Here is an 18,835-nt window from a genome sequence, read left to right as displayed (position 1 = left end):
GGTAGAGTCTCACTCTAGCGCAAGCTGACCTGGAATTCACTATGTAGTCTCAGGGTGGCCTTAACTGATGGTGATCCTCCTACCTCTGCCTCCCAAGTGTTGGGATTAAAGGGATATGCCACCACACCTGGCTAGCTTTCTCATTTTAATTTTTTTTTATTTTTTTACTTTTGGTTTTTCAAGGTAGGATTGCTTGCTCAGGATGATTTGGAATTCACTCTATAGTCTCAGGGTGGCCTTGAACTCATGGTAATTACTCCTACCTCTGCCTCCTGAGTGCTGGTATTAAAGGCATGAGCCACCACGCCTGGCTAGCTTTCTCATTTTAAAGTGCACACTTTGACATCAAATACTTTCATGATGTTGTGCAACCATTACTGCTATCTAGTTCCAGAACATTTTCATCACCTCGAAATGAAACTCTATATCCATCCATCAAGTAGTTACTCCCCATTCCCATTCTTCCTGTACCTGGCAACCACTACTATATCTTCTGTTTATGTGGTTTTTCCAACTCTGGATACCTCATATAAATGAAGTCACGTATTTTGTATCCGGTGTATCTGGTTTGTTTCATTTAGCATAGTGTTTTCAAAGTTCATCCATGTTGCATCATGTGTCAGTACTTCATTCCTTTCTGAAACTGAATAATATGTTGTGTTTTGTTTGTCTATTGAACTCTTGATGGACATTTGGGCTGTTTCCATGTTTTGGCTATTGTGAATAGTGGCATAACAAACATTCATGTACAAGCCTTTGTTTGAACACCTGCTTTCAATTTTTTTAGTTATATATCTAGAAGTGGAAATACTGGGCCATGGTAATTAAATATGATAACTTTTTGAGGAACTGCCAAACTATTTTCCAAAGTAGCTAGGACATTTCATATGGAATTTTTAAGATTAAGAATTTAACTCCTGCTGTGGGTGTGGCTCAGTGTTAGAGTGCTGCTTAGCAGTTGAGAGAGCCTGAGAGTTGATCCCCAGCACCTCAAAAAAATAAGTTCTCTTGGAGCCGGGCGTGGTGGCGCACGCCTTTAATCCCAGCACTCGGGAGGCAGAGGTAGGAGGATCGCCGAGAGTTCGAGGCCACCCTGAGACTACATAGTGAATTCCAGGTCAGCCTGAGCCAGAGTGAGACCCTACCTCGAAAAAAAAAAAAAGAAAAAAAAATAAGTTTTCTTGGACTGGAGAGATGGCTTAGTGGTTAAAGAACTTGCCTGCAAAGCCAAAGAAACCAGATTCAACTCCCCAGGACCCATGTAAGCCAGATGCACAAGGGAGCACACACATCTGGAATTCGTTTGCAGTGGCTGGAGGCCCTGGTGCTCCCATTCTCTCTTCCTCTACCTGCCTATTTCTGCATCTATCTATCTCAAATAAATAAATATAAAAATATTTTTTTTAAAAGTTTTCTTAGCTGGGTGTGGTGGCGCACGCTTTTAATCCCAGCACTCGGGAGGCAGAGGTAGGAGGATCACTGAGTTCGAGGCCAGCCTGAGACTATGTAGTGAATTTCAGGTCAGCCTGAGCTACAGTGAGACCCTATCTCAGAAAAGCAAACAAACCAACAAAAAAGGGTTTTCTTAATAAATACAAAAATACAGGACTGGTCAGGCATGGTGGCTCACCCTGTTAATCCCAGCTACTTAGGAGGATAAATCAGGAGGATCAAAAATTAAAGGCCTGCCTGGTCCACACACAACTCAAAGCCAGCCTGGAGAACTTGAGACGTTGTCTCCAAAACCAAAACAATAAAATAAAATTAATTTTTTTTTTTGAGGTAGGGTCTCACTCTTGCTCAGGCTGACTTGGAATTCACTATGCAGTCTCTGGCTGGCCTTGAACTCATGGTGATTATCCTAACTTTGCCTTCTGAGTGTTAGGATTAAAGTCATGTGTCACCATGCATGGTACCTATTATTATTACTTTATTTTAGATACACAGAAAGACAGCAAGAGAGAGAGAGAAACAGAGAGTGTGAGAGAGAGTTGGCATGCCAGGGCCTCAGCCACTGAAGTCAAACTCCAGATGCTTGTGTGACCTAGTGGGCATGTGCAACCTAGCACTTGCCTCACCTTTTTGTGTCTGGCTTACATGGGATCTGGAGAGTCAGAGTCCTTAAGCATCACAGGCAAGTACCTTAATTGCTAACCCATCTCTCCAGCCCTAAATTTATATATATATATATTGTTTGTTTGTTTGTTCGTTTATTTTTTGAGATAGGGTCTCACTCTAGCCCAGGCTGACCTGGAATTCACTATGGAGTCTCAGGGTGGCCTCGAACTCACGGCAATCCTCCTACCTCAATCTCCCAAGTGCTGGGATTAAAGCCACGCCCAGCTCCTAAATTGATTTTTAAGAAAAGAAATACATGAGTCTGGGGAAATGGTTCAGTGGTTAAAGGCACTTGCTTGCACAGACTTCTGGCCTGGGGTTTAATTCCCTATCCACCCACATAAACCTTGGCAGGCATTTTATTGCAGCAGCAAGATACCTTGGTGCATGCACACACACATGTGCACACACACACACACACACAAATAAATAAACAGCCTGGGCTAGAGTGAGTCTACTTTGAAAATAACAAAAAAATATAGGACTGAGGAAATTGCTTAGTGGTTAAAGATGCTTGCTTGAAAAGCCTGATGGCCTGAGTTTGGTTCCCCAGTACCTACATAAAGACAGAAGCACAAAATAGTGCATGTATCTGGAGTTCCTTTGCAGTGGCAGGAGGTCCTAGTGTACCCATTTAATCTCTCTCTCTCTTTCTGTGTATGTGTCTGTCTGTTTGCAGGTAAATAAATAAAATTGTGTGTGTGCATACACATTTTTTTTTTTGAGGTAGGGTCTCCCTCTGCTCCAGGCTGACCTGGATTCACTATATATTCTCAGGGTGGCCTCAAACTCACAGTAATCCTCTTTCCTTTGCCTCCCAAGTGCTGGCATTAAAGGTGTGCACCACTACACCTGATATATACCTACCTCTGCCTCCTGAGTTCTGGGATTAAAGGCGTGCACTACCACCACCATGCCCGACAAAGTTTGGAATTTTATTTTTTCAAGTTAGGGTCTCGCTCCAGCCCAGGCCGATGTGGAATTCACTCTGTAATCTCACCGTGGCCTGAAACTCACGATGATCCTCCTACCTCTGCCTCCCGAGTGCTGGGATTAAAGTCATGTGCCATCACACCTGGCTCCATAGCCAGTTTTTTGAGTTCTTTGTATATCCTGAATATTAATCCTCTGTCAGATGTATAGCTGGTAAAGATTTTCTCCCATTCTGTAGGTTGTCTCTTTGCTCTATTCACAGTGTCCTTTGCTGTACAAAAGCTTTGTAATTTCATGAGGTCCCAGAGGTTGATTAGTGGTTTTATTTCCTGAGCAAGTGGGGTCATATTCAGAAAGTCTTTGCCAATACCAATATGTTGAGGCATTTCCCCTACTTTTTCCTCTAGCAGTTTTAAGAGTTTTGGGTCTGATAGTAAGGTCTTTGATCCATTTGGACTTAATTCCTGTGCATGGAGAGAGAGAAGGTTCTATTTTCATCCTTCTACAGATACATATCCAGTTTTCCCAGCACCACTTGCTGGAGGCTGTCTTTTCGCCAATGAGTGTTTTTGGCATTTTTGTCTAAGATCAAGTGGCTGTAGCTTCCTGGACTTACCTCTGGGTCCTCTGTTCTGTTCCATTGATCTACATGTCTTTGTGCCAGTACCATGCTGTGTGCACCCACTTGTGACATTGTACACTTGCATCCCTTCACTATGCATATGGCTTATGTGAGATCTAGAGAGTCAAACATGAGTCCTTAGGCTTCATAGGCAAGCACTTTAACCAATAAGTTCTCTCTCCAACCCTAACTTTAAATATATATGTATATATTAGGGCTGTAGAGATGGCTTAGCAGTTAAAGGGCATGCCTATGAAGCCTAAGGACCCATGTAATCCAGGCGCACATGGTGGCACATGCATCTGGAGTTTGTTTGCTGTGGCCCTGGTGCACCCATTCTCACTCTCTCTCTTCCCCTCTCTCTGCCTCTAATAAATAAATAACAATAAAATCTTAAAAAAAATAAAGGTGTAGCTGGACGTGGTGGCACATGCCTTTAATCTCAGCACTTGGGAGGCAGAAGTAGGAGGATCGCCATGAGTTTGAGGCCAGCCTGAGACTACATAATGAATTCCAGGTCAGCCTGGGCTAGAGCGATACCCTACCTTGAAAAAAAAATTTAAAAAAAGTAAAATAAAGGCGTGTGCCACCATGCCCCCAAGCCTTTTAAAATTATATATATGGCCGGGCGTGGTGGCGCACGCCTTTAATCCCAGCACTCGGGAGGCAGAGGTAGGAGAATCACCGTGAGTTCGAGGCCACCCTGAGACTCCATAGTGAATTCCAGGTCAGACTGGGCTTGAGTGAGACCCTACCTTGAAAAACAATACAAAAAAAAATTTAAAAAATAAAATTATATATATGTATATATATGTATCCCCACACCAAACAAAGAAGCCTAGGGAGGTAAATAAAAAGAAACACAGCAAAATACAGTCTTCTACTGAAAAGTCATCTCTTCAGCCCATTTTCCTTTTGATAATAGGTGATTTATTTTCCTTTGCAGTTTCTCCAAAACATGATGGTTTTCATGTTTTAAATTAGAATAAAAAATATAACATTTTGGGGGGGGTGCAGGGGGCCTCAAGATAAGCCCAGGCTGACCTGGAATTCACTCTGTATTTTCAGGTTGGCCACAAAGTCACAGCAATCCTCCTACCTCTGCCTCCCACATGCTGGGATTGAAGGCATTGGGCACCATGCCTGGCCCCTTGTTATCTTTTTATCTTTGTGTGTGTGTGTGTGTGTGTGTGTGTGTGTGTGTACAGGCATGTGGCTGTGGGAGGAAAGAGGACAATGTAGGATGTCAATCCTTGTCTTCCATCTTGGTTGAAGCAGGGTCTCTTGTTCACAGCTACACTTGCCAAGATAGCTGCTCTGAGAGATTCCAGGGATTCTCCTGTCTCTACTGGATCACAGACACTTATGTGATTCAACTCCTCATGCTTGTGTGCATTTTATCCATTGAACTAGCTCCCCAGCTCAAATGCTGTTAGCCATTTATTTATTTGTGTGTGTGTGTGTGTGTGTGTGTGTGTGTGTGTGTGTGTGTGAGAGAGAGAGAGAGAGAGAGAGAGAGAGAGAGAGAGAGAGAGAGAGAGAATGGGCATGCCAGGGCCTCTAGCTACTGCAACTGAAAGCCAGACAAATATGCCACCTTGTGCATCTAGCTTTATGTGAATACTGGAGAATGGTACTTGGGTCCTGTGGCAGGAATGTGTCTTAACTGCTAAGCCATTTCTCCATCTCTACCTTAACCCTTTCTAAGCATATATCTCAGTGGTGGTAAGTTCACATTCCCATTGTTGTAAAACTGGTCTCCAAATCTGAAATTGGCAAATCTAAAACCCTATACTCAGGTTGGGGGTGTAGCTCAGCGGTAGAGCACTTTCCTAGCATGTATGAGGCATCAGGATTTATTCCCCAGTACCAAAATATTACAAAATAGCTGGATTATGGAAGCACATACCTCTAATCCTAGCACTAGGAAGTCTGAAGCGAATGATCTCTAAGTTTGAAGTAACAACTTGTTTCAAACTACCAAAGGTAGCATTGGTAGAATAGTGGTTAGCATAGTTGACTTCCAAGCTACCACCACTGTGGATGGAGCTCAGTGATACAACATTTGTTTGCTTAGTATGTGAAAGGCCCTGGGTTGGATCCCCAACACTGCTGAAAAATAAGCAAATAAATTAAATAAAAACAGGCAGGACATGGTGGCACATGCCTGTGATCCCAGCACTGGAGAGTCTGAAAAAGCCAGGTATAGTGACACACACCTTTTTATTTTTTTAATTTTATTTATTTATTTATTTATTTGAGAGCGACAGACAGAGAGAGAAAGACAGATAGAGGGAGAGAGAGAGAATGGGCGCGCCAGGGCTTCCAGCCTCTGCAAACGAACTCCAGACGCGTGCGCCCCCTTGTGCATCTGGCTAACGTGGGACCTGGGGAACCGAGCCTCGAACCGGGGTCCTTAGGCTTCACAGGCAAGCGCTTAACCGCTAAGCCATCTCTCCAGCCCGTGACACACACCTTTAATCCCAGCACTTTGGAGGTAGAGATAGTAGGATTGCCATGAATTTAAGGCCACCCTGAGACTACAGAGTGAATTCCAGGTCAGCCTGGGCTGCAGTGAGATCATCTCTACCTTGAAAAAAAAGAGTCTAAGGCAGGAGTGAGTTCAAAGTCAGCCTGGGCTACATAGTGATTTCCAGGCCAGCTTTGGCTACAGAATGAGACCCTGTCCCCAAAACAAAGCAAAAATAAATTAATTTTAATTAAATAAAACCTTACACGCATTGACTAGATCCTTTTTATTCCTTCTTTTCAGCTCTTGGTAAACACCATTCTAATTTCTGTTTCTATTAATTTAAGTATTTAAATGATACTTTTTATTTACTTACTTGAGAGAGAGGGAGAGAGAAAGAGAGAGAGAGTGAGCATGCCAGAGCCTGTACCACTGCAAATATACTCCTTGTATATCTGGCTTTACATGGGAACTGGTGAATCAAACCTGGGTCCTTAGGCTTTGCAGGCAAGTGCCTTAACCACTATGCCATCTCTCCAAGCCCTGAATTTAAATATTTAGATAACTCATCTGAGTAAGTCATATAGTATTTATTTTTATGAATTTGCTATATTTTATTTTTTTCCTTGAGACTTCCTCATTAGAAGTATGTGTAGTTCCCATGTGTTTAGATTTCTACTTTTATTGCATTATTGTCAGAGAGTACTCTATATGATTCCAGTTCCTTTAAATTTATTGAGGCCTGTTTTATTGCCTATGACTTGGATTATCCTAGGGAATGTTCCATGTGTGCTTGAAAAGAATGTGTCTTCTAAAGTGGTTGGAGGGAATGTTCTAAAAATGTCAGTTAGATTGAGTTGCTGATAGTTATATTTTTTTTTTATTGCTGCTGTAACAAATTGCCACAGATTTAGTGGCTAACACAACATGAATTTATTGTACAGTTATGGAGGCCAATAGCCTGAAATGGGTTGCACTGGGTAATGGTGAAGGTATTGGCAAGGCTGCAATTTTTTTTGTGCACTCTCTAGGGGAGTGGTCTCAGTTTAGATGTGATATCCCCTTGTCCCTACCCCTATCCTTCTGCATATGGTTTGATTTTGTCCGTCCCCCAAACGTTCTTATGTTGGAAGCTTGGTTTTTAGTGGAGCAATATTGGAAGGTAGTATACCTTTAAGGGGTGGAGCCCGTGGAAGGCCATTGGAAGCAATGACCTCAGAAGAGATTTAAGATAGTCCTGGTGGAAAAGATAGTCCTGGTGAACTAATTCTGTTGAGAGCTTGAATTCGTTCTTGTGAGAAATTTATACTCCACCTCCTTGTCTTGTTATGTCATCATATATTTTTTTTATATATATATTGTTGTTGTTGTTTTTCGAGGTAGGGTCTCACTCTGGTCCAGGCTGACCTGGAATTAACTCTGTAGTCTCAGGGTGGCCTTAAACTCACAGCGATCCTCCTACCTCTGCCTCCTGAGTGCTGGGATTAAAGGCGTGCGCCACCACGCCCGGCCATATATTATATTTTTAAAGATTTATTTTTATTTATTAGAGATAGAGAAGGAGAGAGAGAGAGAGAATATGGGTGCACCAGGGCCTCTAGCCACTGCAAATGAACTCCAGATGCTTGCACCACCATGTGTATCTGGCTTATGTGGGACCTGGAGAATCAAATTTGGGTCCTTAGGCTTCATAGGCAAATGCCTTAACCACTAAGCCATCTCTCCAGCCCCTTCATAGAATTTTAATCAATCTTTCTTATTATTCAAACAGCTGAACACCTGGGCAGAACAAAACCAGAGGAAAGGTAAATTGCCCTCCCTCTCCCTTTCTTCCCCCCTTCTTATGATCCTATCATGATGTCATATATTTAAGGAGTTTGAGGGGGGACCATTCCCAGAGCCAGTACCATGTTGCTTGGATTCTTAGTTTACAAAACTGAGTTAAGTAAACATTCTTTTTGGCAAAATGTTCAGTCTCAAGTATTTTGTTATAATAAAAAAAAATGGACTAAGTTCTGTTTTTCTGGTCTTTTCTGCTTGTTACAGGTTGCCCGTATTCTTGGCTCATGGTCCCCTTCCATCTTCCAAAGTTAGTAGTGAACTGATGCTCACCCTTCTGCCTCCTTCACGTATGAGAACCTTTGTGATGATATTGGGCCTACCTAGATGATCCAAGATAATCTGCCCAGCTCAAGATCTTTAGAAATCCTACTTGTCATCCAACACATTCATATTTACTAGGGATTAGGACATGACACCTTTGGGAGGCCATTATTATGGTAACACTACCAACACAGTGTAATTCAATATCACATAGGATAAATTTCTCTATAGTTTTTTTTTTTTTTTTTTTTTTTTTTTTTTTTTTTTTTTTTTTTAAGGAGACAGTGAGCAAGAAACACAGAGAGAGGAGAAATAGGGAATTGATGCCAGGACCTCAGCCACTGTATTCAAACTCCAAATGCTTGTGCCATCTAGTGGGCATGTGTGACCTTGAGCTTGCCTCACCTTTGTGCATCTGGCAAACATGGGATCTGGAGAGTAGAACGTGGGTCCTTAGGTTTGCAGGCAAGCACCTTAACTGCTAAGCCGTCTCTCCAGCCCTTTTTTTTCTTGGAGGGGAGGGGTGGGGTAACGTCTCACTCTAGCCCAGGCTGACTTGAAATTCACTATGTCGTCTCAGGGTGGCCTCAAACTCACAGTGATCCTCCTTCCTCTGCCTCCCAAATGTTGGGATTAAAGTGGTGTGCCACCACACCAGGCCTCTATACTTTTTTGTTTTCATTTTTCTCTTCTTTTCCCCCCCTTGTTCTCTCTCTCTTTGTTGTTTTGAGGTAGAATCTGACTGTAGCCCAGGTTGACCTGGAACTCACTTTGTAGCCCCGGGCTGGCCTAGAACTTGTGATCTTCTTGCCTCAGTCTCTCAAGTGCTAGAATTACAGGAGTACACACCCAGCTAGTTGTTCCACCAATTATTGAAAATTGGGTATTGACATAGTTACCCATTATTGCTGAATTAATTCTCCTTTGATATCTTTTTTTTAAAGAATTTGAGGCTTTGGTTAGGTATGTATACAGTCTATGCTTAATATGTCTTCTAATATATTACCCTTTTATTATCATGAAATGTACCTCTTTGTCTCTAATAATATTTGTTGTTTTAAATTTTATTTTGTCTGAGATAGACTCAACCAGAAATGTGCTTGCCCAATCACTATGGCAACCTGGAGTTAGGAGATATGATCCCTATCAATTTCACAGAAATTGTTACTTTTTCAGATTTTGCTACTGTGCACCAGCATTACTTACTGCTTCCAACTGAGAGAGGCCACTTTGTGGCAGAAAAGCTCCCTCCTCACAGCCAAACGAGCACTAGCAGAATTTCCATGGTAACAAACAGAGGCCAGGGAGTCAAGGAGCAAGCTCAGGGAGGAATATCACAGACTCTAGCTGCCCTGTGTGGACACTTCTCAGATTGTTACATCATTGTTTTGTCAAGTTCATAACCTTTACAGTAGCTTTTCTTGGACAGGATTTGCCTACCATCTTCCTTGGAAATCCCACCTTTATTTTACTGTAGCCCAGGCTGGCCTTGAGCTCAGTGATTTTTCTTACCTCAGCCTCTCCAGTGCCGAGATTAAATGCATGCGCCACAATGCCTGGCTCATTATAACGTTTCTGTTACTCTTAGAGTACTTTTTGTTTTGTTTTAAATATTGAGTTTATTGACTCATGTTCTCTCATTAATCTTTAAAGCATTATAGTACTAGACTTTTTTGTTTGTGTGTGTAGGTGTGTATGTGTGTGTGTGTGTGTGTGTTTTGTTTTCAAGGTAGGGTCTCACTCTAGCCCAGGCTGATCTGGAATTCAAACTCACAGTGATTCTTCTGCCTCTGCCTCCCGAGTGCTGAGATTAAAGGCACATACCACCACACCCGGTTTAATAAATTTTATTAAATGATTCTTTTTTTCTTTTGAGGTAAGTTCTTACTCTAGTCCAGGCTGACCTGGAATTCACTATGTAGTCTCAGGGTGGCCTCAAACTCACAGCGATCCTCCTTCCTCTCCCTCCCAAGTGCTGGGATTAAATGTGTGTGCTACCATGCCTGGCTCTAAATTTTATTAAATTTTGATTTATTTATTTGCAAGTACAGAGAGAGAGAAGAGAGACCAAGAAAATGGGTGCACTAGGACCTCCTGCTACTGTAAAGGAACTCCAGATGCATGTTCCACTTTGCGTATCAAGATTACGTGAGCACTGGAGACTCAAACATCAGTTGTTATGCTTTGCCAGCAAGCACCTTTAACTGCTGAGTCATCTCTTCAGCCCCCATGCCTAACATAAAACAAATATATATATTTAGGGCTGAGAGATAGCTTAGCAGCTAAGGCACTTGCCTGTGAAGCCTAAGGACCCCAGGTTCAACTCCCCAGAACTCATGTAAGCCACATGCACAGTGTGGTGCATGCGCACAGTTGGCACATGCACCAAAAGTGGTGCATGTGTCTGGAGTTCGTTTTCAGTGGCTAAGGCCCTGGCGTGCCAGTTCTCACTCTCTCTTCCTCACTCTCTCATTAATTTTTTTTTAGGACTGGAGAGATAGCTGAGCAGTTAGCACTTACCTACCCAGCCAAAGGACCCAGGTTCAATTCCCCAGTATCCCTGTAAGTCAGATGCACAAAGTGGTACATGTGTCTGGAGTTCATCTGTAGTGGCTAAAGGCCCCAGCATGCCCAGTCTCTCACTCTGTCTGCTTCTACCCTCTCCCCTCTCTCAAATAAAGTAAATAAATTTTTAAAAAATCTGTTTATTTGAGAGACAGAACAGACACAGGTGCAGTGTGCCAGTCCTCCTGCTACTGCAAATGAACTCCAGATGCATGTGCCACTTTGTGCATCTGGCTTTACATGGGCACTTGGGAATTGAACCTGGGTCATTAGGCTTTGTTAGGCAAGCACCTTAACCATTGAGCCATCTCTCCAGCCTCAGCCTCACAGCATTCTTTTCCATTGTTCTTGTGCCAGTTTTTATTTGAGCTGGAGTCTCTCACCGATCCCAGAGGTTGCTGGTGTTTTGTTTTTTTTTTTTTCCCCCCAGATGTTCAGTGATTCTCCAGTCTCTGCTTCTCTACAGAACTGGGGTTACAGACCTGTAAGGCCACACTCATCTGAAAATTGAACTCAAGCAGTGTCTCAGTCCTCCTCAGGCCCTCATGTTTACACAGGAAGTGCTGTTAACTGCTGAGCCATCTATAAAGCACCTTCCCTGCTTTTGAAGCACTTTGAGTTAATTTTTGTGTGTTATGTAAGAAAGAGATCCAACTTCATACATTTACATATTGTGTGTCTAGTTGTATCAGCACCATTTGTTGAAGAGACTGTTCTTTCCTCATTGAATGATCTTGGAATCCTTCTCAGAATTAATTGAACCTAAAATATAAGCACTCATTTCTGTGCTGTTAATTCTGTAAATTCCATTCCATTGACTTAATGCCTTTCAAACACACACACACGCACGTGCGCACACGATCTTTTTTGCACACCATCTTTTTTTTGTTGTTTGTTATTTGAGGTAGGGTCTCGTTCTAGCTCAGGCTGACCTGGAATTCACTCTGTAGTCTCAGAGTGACCTCAAACTCATGGTGATCCTCCTACCTCTGCCTCTCAAATGCTGAGATTAAAAGCATGTGCTACCGTGCCCAGCTTTTTTGTTTTATTTTAATGTATTTATTTATTTATTTATTTATGTGTACATGTAGGGGGTGGTGCCAGGGCCTCTTGCCACTGCAAATGAACACCAGATGTTTGTGTTACTTTATGCATCTGGCTCACATGAGTAGCTTAGGAATTGAAACCAGGTTGGCAGGCTTTGCAAACAAATACCTTTTAACTGCTAAGCCATCTTTCTAGCTTTTTTTTTTTTGAGACAGGGTCTCAATAAGTAGCCCTGACATAAGCTGGGGCTGGATAGATGGCTCAGCAGTGAAGGCGCTTGCTTGCAAAGCCTAAAGATCCAGGTTTGATTCCTCAGTACCCAAGTAAAACCAGATGTACAAAATGGCACATGCATCTGGAGTTTGTTTGCAGTGGCTAGAGGTCCTGGTGTGCTCATTCTCTCGCTTTCTCTCTGATTGCAAATAAATAAATAATTTTTTAAAATAGCCAAATTGGGCCAGAGAGATGGCTTAGCAGTTAATTTGCTTGCCTGCAAAGCCTAAGGATCCATGTTCAACTCTCCAGACACCACATAAGACAGACACACAAATGTAAGGCTATCATAAGGTTACATATGCCCACCAGGCCCACAAGTATCTGTAGTTTTATGCAGTGACTGAGACCCTGCCATGCCAATTTTCTCTCTCTGTCTCTCTCTCTCTAAAATAAAATAAAATAATAAATAAAATATAAAATAAAATAAAAAATAAAATAAAAATAAATAGCCAGGCATGGTGGTACATACCTTTAATCCCAACACTTGGAAGGCAGAGGTAGGAAGATCACCGTGAATTTGAGAGACTACTTAGTGAATTCCAGGTCAGCCAGGGCTATAAGCATGACCCTGTGTCAACAAACAAAACAAAACATAAAAGCCTCTAAAGCATGAAGGACTGAGAGGGCCAGATTTACTCTGAATTCAATTCTGTTTAAAAACATCTGGGTATAGCCATGCATGTCTGTAGGCCAAGTTCTATGGAAAGCTCAGAATAGAGAGAGAATTGCTCGTGCACCCAGTCTGACTGAAAACAGCAGTTGCAGGTTTAATAAGAAAATTGTGTCTCAAGGAAACATGCAGTTGAGTGAAGCACATTCAAACTAATCAACACGTTTATCAATGTGGCAGGATAAAAAAAATCAACATTAAAAAAAATCAGTTGAGAGCTGGGTGTGGTGTTGCACGCCTTTAATCCCAGCACTCAGGAGGCAGAGATAGGTGGATCATTGTGAGTTCGAGGCCACCCTGAGACTACATAGTGAATTTCAGGTCAGCCTGGGCTAGAGTGAGACCCTACCTTGAAAGAAACAAACAAACAGAAAAAATCAGTTGAAGGGCCAGGCATGCTGGTGCACGCCTTTAATCCCAGCACTCGGGAGGCAGAGGTAGGAGGATCACTGTGAGTTCGAGGCAACTCTGAGAGTACATAATGTATTCCAGGTTAGTTTGGGCTAGAGTGAGACCCTACCTTGAAAAACCAAAAAAAAAAAAAAATCAGTTGTAGGGCTGGAGAGATGGCTTAGCAGTTAAAAGTGCTTGTTTACAAAGCCTGACAACCTGGGTTTGATTCCCCAGTACCCATATAAAGCCAGGTGCATAAGATGGCACATGCGCTTGGAGTTCTTTTGCAGTGACTAGAGGTCCTAATGCACTCATTCTTTCTTTCTCTCAAATAAATACATATTTTGTTTTGTTTTGTTTTTTGTTTTTTGACTTAGGGTCTCCTCAGGCTGACCTGGAATTCACTAGGTAGTCTCAGGGTGGCCTCGAACTCATGGCCATTCTCTGACCTCTGCCTCCCAGCCATAAAATATTTTTATAAAAAACATCAGTTGTAGAGCCGGGCATGGTGGCACACGCCTTTAATCCCAGCTCTCAGGAGGCAGATGTAGGTGGATCACCATGAGTTTCAGGCCACCCTGAGACTACCTAGTGAATTCCAGGTCAACCTGGACTAGAGTGAAACCCTACCTCAAAAAATCAAAACTAAACCAAACCAAACAAACAAACAAAAACATCAGTTACAGCCAGCATGGTGGCACATGCCTTTAATCCCAACACTCAGGAGGCTGAGATAGGAGGATGGCTATGAGTTCGAGGCCAACTTGGATCTACAGAGTGAGTTCCAGGTCAGCCTGGGCTATAGTGAGACAAAAAACAAACAAACAACAAACAAACAAAACAGTTCTAATTCTATACACTAGCAATGAGGGATCCAAAAATCAAATTAACTTATTTATGTTCATATATTTATTTTCAGGAGAGGTAGAGAGAGCATGCCGAGGCCTCTTGCAAACGAATGCCAGGTGTATGCACCATTTTGTGCATCTGGCTTTACATGGATAATGGGGGAATTGAACCCAGGCCAGTAGGACGTGTGTCAGTGGGTTAAAGGTGCTTGCCTGTAAACTCTACTGGCCTGGATTTGATTCCCCAGCAGCCACATAAAGGCAGATACACAAAGTGGCACATGTGTCTGAAGTTCCTTTGCAGTGGCAAGAGGCTCTTACCTACTGAGTCATATTCCCAGCCACTAATCTCACTTTTAATGGGTTAATAAAATTAACTAAAATTGATTATGGAGTTCAGATGTTTTTCTATTATGATCATTCCATTATAAATTTCTTCTTTAATTTTTTTTTTTGAGGCAAGCCCAACAGACTGGCCTTTCTTATGCAAGAGAGCAAGAGAGAGAGAGAGAGGGAGAGAGAGAGAAAGAGAGGGAGGGAAGCAGAGAACTGGCGCACCAGGGTCTCCAGCCACTGCAGTCGAATTCCAGATGCGTGTGCTCCCTTGCGTGCATGTGGGACCTTTTGTACTTGTGTCACTGTGTGTTTGGACCTGGAGAGTCACACATGAGTCCTTAGGCTTTGCAGACAAGCGCCTTAACTTCTAAGCTATCTCTCCAGCCCTAAATTTCCTCTTTTGCCTCTCATCTGGAGGGTTTTCTTTGCATGTGTGATGCAGGAGGCAGGTGCACCAGGGCTTCTTGCTGCTGCAAAGAAATGCCCTCCTGGCTTTACATGGGTGGCTGGGGAATTGAACCAGTCCTGCTGGCTTTGCAAGCAAGTGCGTTTGACAACTGAGCCTTTTCCCCAGCCCTCATTTAGAGGTCTAAACATCCACAAATAATTGTGGATTCATAACTTCCTTAGCAGCTGCAAAGTCTTAATTTTCTATTTTTCTCTTTAGTTTTCTTTTCTTTTTCTTTCTTTTATTTTTGTGGGGGGAATTCTTACAGGAAGCTGCCTCTCTGGAGGTCACTGGAGGACTTGAAGGAAGCTCCTTTGGAGAGCTCCCCAACAGTTGTTTACCTCTATAACCTTGGAGAGAAGGGTCTCATGGATCTTGTAAATTTCAGCTTTCCTGGACTTATTTACTTCCTGAGTCTCATGAGCCTCCTTCCTCCCTCCAGGAAGGAATTGTTGCAAATAGGAGGAACTTTTGATACAACAGAGGCCCTCCACAAGAAGGAATTCTCTCCTTCAGAAAACCTAGGTAAGAGCTGTGAAGGTCACAGGAGGGAAGGGGAAACCACTACTGTTGTTTGGCTAAATGGTTATATTGTACCCATCAAATTTTCCTCTAAATATTTTTTTTTTTTGCATTCTCTAAATACCTTTATTTTTAGTGCTGTTCTCACTTTTGGTCAGAGAAGCTTCTTTATTTATTTTATTTAGAGAGGGGGGGGGGCCCAGATAGAAAGGGCATGCCAGGTCCTTCAGACACTGTAAATAAACGAATTCCAGATACATGTGCCGCCTTACGCATCTGGCTTACCTAGGTATTTTGGCTTGGCAAGCAAATGCCTTAACCACTAAGCCATCTCTCCAGCCCAGCTTTTTGTTTGTTTGTTTGTTCTTCGAGGTAGGGTCTCACTCTATCTCAGGCTGACCTGGAATTCCCTGTGTAGTCTCAGGGTGGCCTCGAGCTCATAGCAATCCTCCTACCACAGCCTCCCGAGTGTTAGGATTAAAGGCATGTACCACCAAGCCCAGATTTTTTTTTTAAATATTTTTATTTATTTGCAAGCAGAGAGAGATAGAAGAGAGAATGGACACAGGGACACAGCAGGACCTCCAGCCCCTCCAAATGGACTCTAGACGCATGTGCCACTTTGTACATCTGGCTTTACATGAGTACTGGGGGATAGAACTTCGGTTGTTAGGCTTTGCAGACAAATGCCTTAACCACTAAACCATCTCTCCAGCCCTAGAGAGAAGTTTCTGCAAATGGCTATTACTACTTGGGAGACTCAAAATTGTCAAAGTGCTGAGAGTAAGTGACTACTGAGTATTCCACACCGCCCCCTCCGAGGCTCAGGGAACATTGAAGAGGAGGGGTGGAGAGAATGTAAGAGCCAGAGGATGGTCCTTTGGAATGCTGTCTTCCAGGCATGCCATTATTGTTGCATTCATAACCTCACAGTGGCGGTGGTTACCTGCACAAGACTTGCACCTGCTGTGTCAAGCAGTTTGTCATAGATGATGGAGGAGGGAAAAAAGACCTCAAAGTACAAGAGGAAAGAAGAAGGGATTCCCTGGAAAGGTGATGGGGTGGAGTGAAAAAAGAAGGCAATGGGAGGGAAGTATAATCAAAATATATTATATACATGCATGAAATTTGTCAATAAGTTTTTAGGGCTTGGGGAGATGGCTTAGTGGGTAAGGCACTTGCCTACAAAGTCAAAGGACTCAGGCTCAGTTCCCTAGTACCCACCTAAAGCCAGATGCACAAGGCAGTTCATTCATCTGGAGTTCATTTGCAACAGCTAGAGGCCCTAGCCACCCATTCTCTCTCTTTGCCTTCCTCTCTCTCTCTGAAATAAATAAGTAATTTTTTAAAAAAGTAAAGTTTTATAGGAGGCTTGGGATATGTCTCAGTGCAATAAAGGTGCTTGCTTCTACACCCTACTGACCTGGGTTTAATTCCCCAGCACCAACATAAAGGCAGATACACAAAGTAGCACATGTGTCTGAAGTTCATTTGCAGGGGCAAGAGGCCATGGTGTGCTCATTTTCTCTCTCTCTCAAATGAATAAAATTTTTTAAAAAATATATGGTGGTGTATGTCTTTAATCCCTGCACTTAGGAGGCAGAGGTAGGAAGACCACTGTGAGTTAGAGGCCAGTTGGGGACTATAGAGTGAGTTTCAGGTCAGTCAGGGCTAGAGCAAGACTCTACCTTATAACAAAAAAAAAGGTAGGAGGAGAGCTGGTGTGGTGGCTCATATCTATAAACACAGCACTTGAGAGGTTGAGGTAGGAAGATTGCTATGAGTACAGTGTGAGTTCCAGGTTGGCCTACAATGAGACCCTCCCTCCTCCCCCCTAAAAAAGTCAGGCATGGTAAGCTACACCTTTAGTCCGAGCATTCAGGAGACTGAGGTAGAAGAATCGCTGTGACTGTGAGGCCAAATTGGGCTGCAGAGTGAGTTCCAGGCCAGCCTGGGCTACAGTGAGTCCCTACCTCAAAACAAAAATCCAAAACACAAAAAAAAGGTAGAAAGAAAGAGAGGATCAATACCTGAGCTTGTCCTCTAACTTCCACATGTACACCACTGTGGCAAGCATGTGCCCATATATGCATGTGCCCAAACACACAAAATAGTATTAATAAACCAAATATCTTATCATGTAAAATAGACTCTCCTAAAAAATATTTTCTTAGCTGTTGGGATGAGTTAGTGGTTAAGGCATTTGCCCGCAAAGGCAAAGAACCCAGGTTCAATTCTCCAGGACTCATGTTAGCAAGATGCACAAGGGGGCACACGTGTCTGGAGTTTGTTTGCAATGGCTGGAGGCCCTGGCGCACCCATTCTCTCTCTCTCTCTCTCTCTCTCTCTCTCTCCCCCTTCCTCTGTCAAATAAATAAATAAAAATAAAATACTTAAAAAAATCTTCTAAGGCTAGTGCTGAGGAAATAGCTCAACCAGAAGAGTGCTGAGTTTGATCCTCAGACCCACATACAAATGCCAGGCGTGGTGGCACACACTTGTTTTTTTCATTTTTAAAATATTTTTTATTTATTTACTTATTTTTCTTTTATTTACAACTTCCATAATTATAAACAATATCCCATGGTAATTCCCTCTGTCCCCCCACTTTCCCCTTTGAAACTCCACTCTCCATTATGTCCCCTCCCCCTCTCAATCAGTCTCTCTCTTATTTTGATTTCATGATCTTTTCCTCCTGTTGTGATGGTCTTGTGTAGGTAGTGTCAGGCACTGTGAGGTCATGGATATCCAGGCCATTTTATGTCTGGAAGATCATGTTGTAAGGCGTCCTACCCTTCCTTTGGCTCTTGCATTCTTTCCACCACCTCTTCCACAATGAACCCTGAGCCATGGAAGGTGTGATTGAGATATTTCAATGCTTTGCACTCCTCAGTCACTTCTTAGCACCATGCCTTCTGAGTCATCCATCACAAGGTCACTGCCATCTGAAAAGAGAAGGTTCTCTAAACAAAAGTGAGAGCAACATTAATATATGGGTATGAACATTAAGAGAAGTACTTCCTGGGCAGTTTGGTGAGTATAGAACATACATTTAGCTAGACAGCCGCAGACGTTACACCCCTAGGGCTCATGACTACCCCTGTTTTAAGTTTTCGGTATCAGGGATGTACACCCTCCCATGGAGTGGGCCTCCAGTCCAACTAGAGGGCAGTTGGTTTCCACCATGACAGATGTGCCACTATTACACCTGTTGGCTCATTTGGCCTGGCTGGCCAAACATAAGGCTTGCAGTGTCCACTGTTGAGTATCTTTACTGGTGATTTCTCTTTCCCCCATTGAACTGCATGCAGCGTGGCTTTTTCCAGCTTTCTGTCCACTGGTCTACATGGAGGAGGTTTTCAGTTCAGCTCCAGCAGGATTTCTCAGTGACCTTGCATCCCAAGTATGTGGAGTCTTTAGCAATAGGGTCTTACCATCTATTCCTGGTAGGAAACCAAGGGCCTCGGCAATGGCCTATAATGCC

At 42.9% G+C, this 18,835-nt stretch overlaps 1 protein-coding gene across 1 annotated transcript in view; it reads left to right on the top strand.

The window, feature by feature from the left end:
• Positions 1 to 18,835, top strand: part of Zfx (zinc finger protein X-linked) — a 185,597-nt gene that overhangs the window by 25,539 nt on the left and 141,223 nt on the right. The window contains exon 2 of the mRNA XM_045140130.1: positions 15,272 to 15,354. The gene's annotated coding sequence lies outside the window, so the exon portion shown is untranslated. The remainder of the gene's footprint in view (positions 1 to 15,271; positions 15,355 to 18,835) is intronic.

This window comes from Jaculus jaculus, chromosome X (genome assembly GCF_020740685.1).
Source record: "Jaculus jaculus isolate mJacJac1 chromosome X, mJacJac1.mat.Y.cur, whole genome shotgun sequence".
NCBI lineage: Eukaryota > Metazoa > Chordata > Mammalia > Rodentia > Dipodidae > Jaculus > Jaculus jaculus.
The sequence above is the reverse complement of the archived record's forward strand: the minus strand, read 5'-3'. Positions and strand labels throughout refer to the sequence as shown.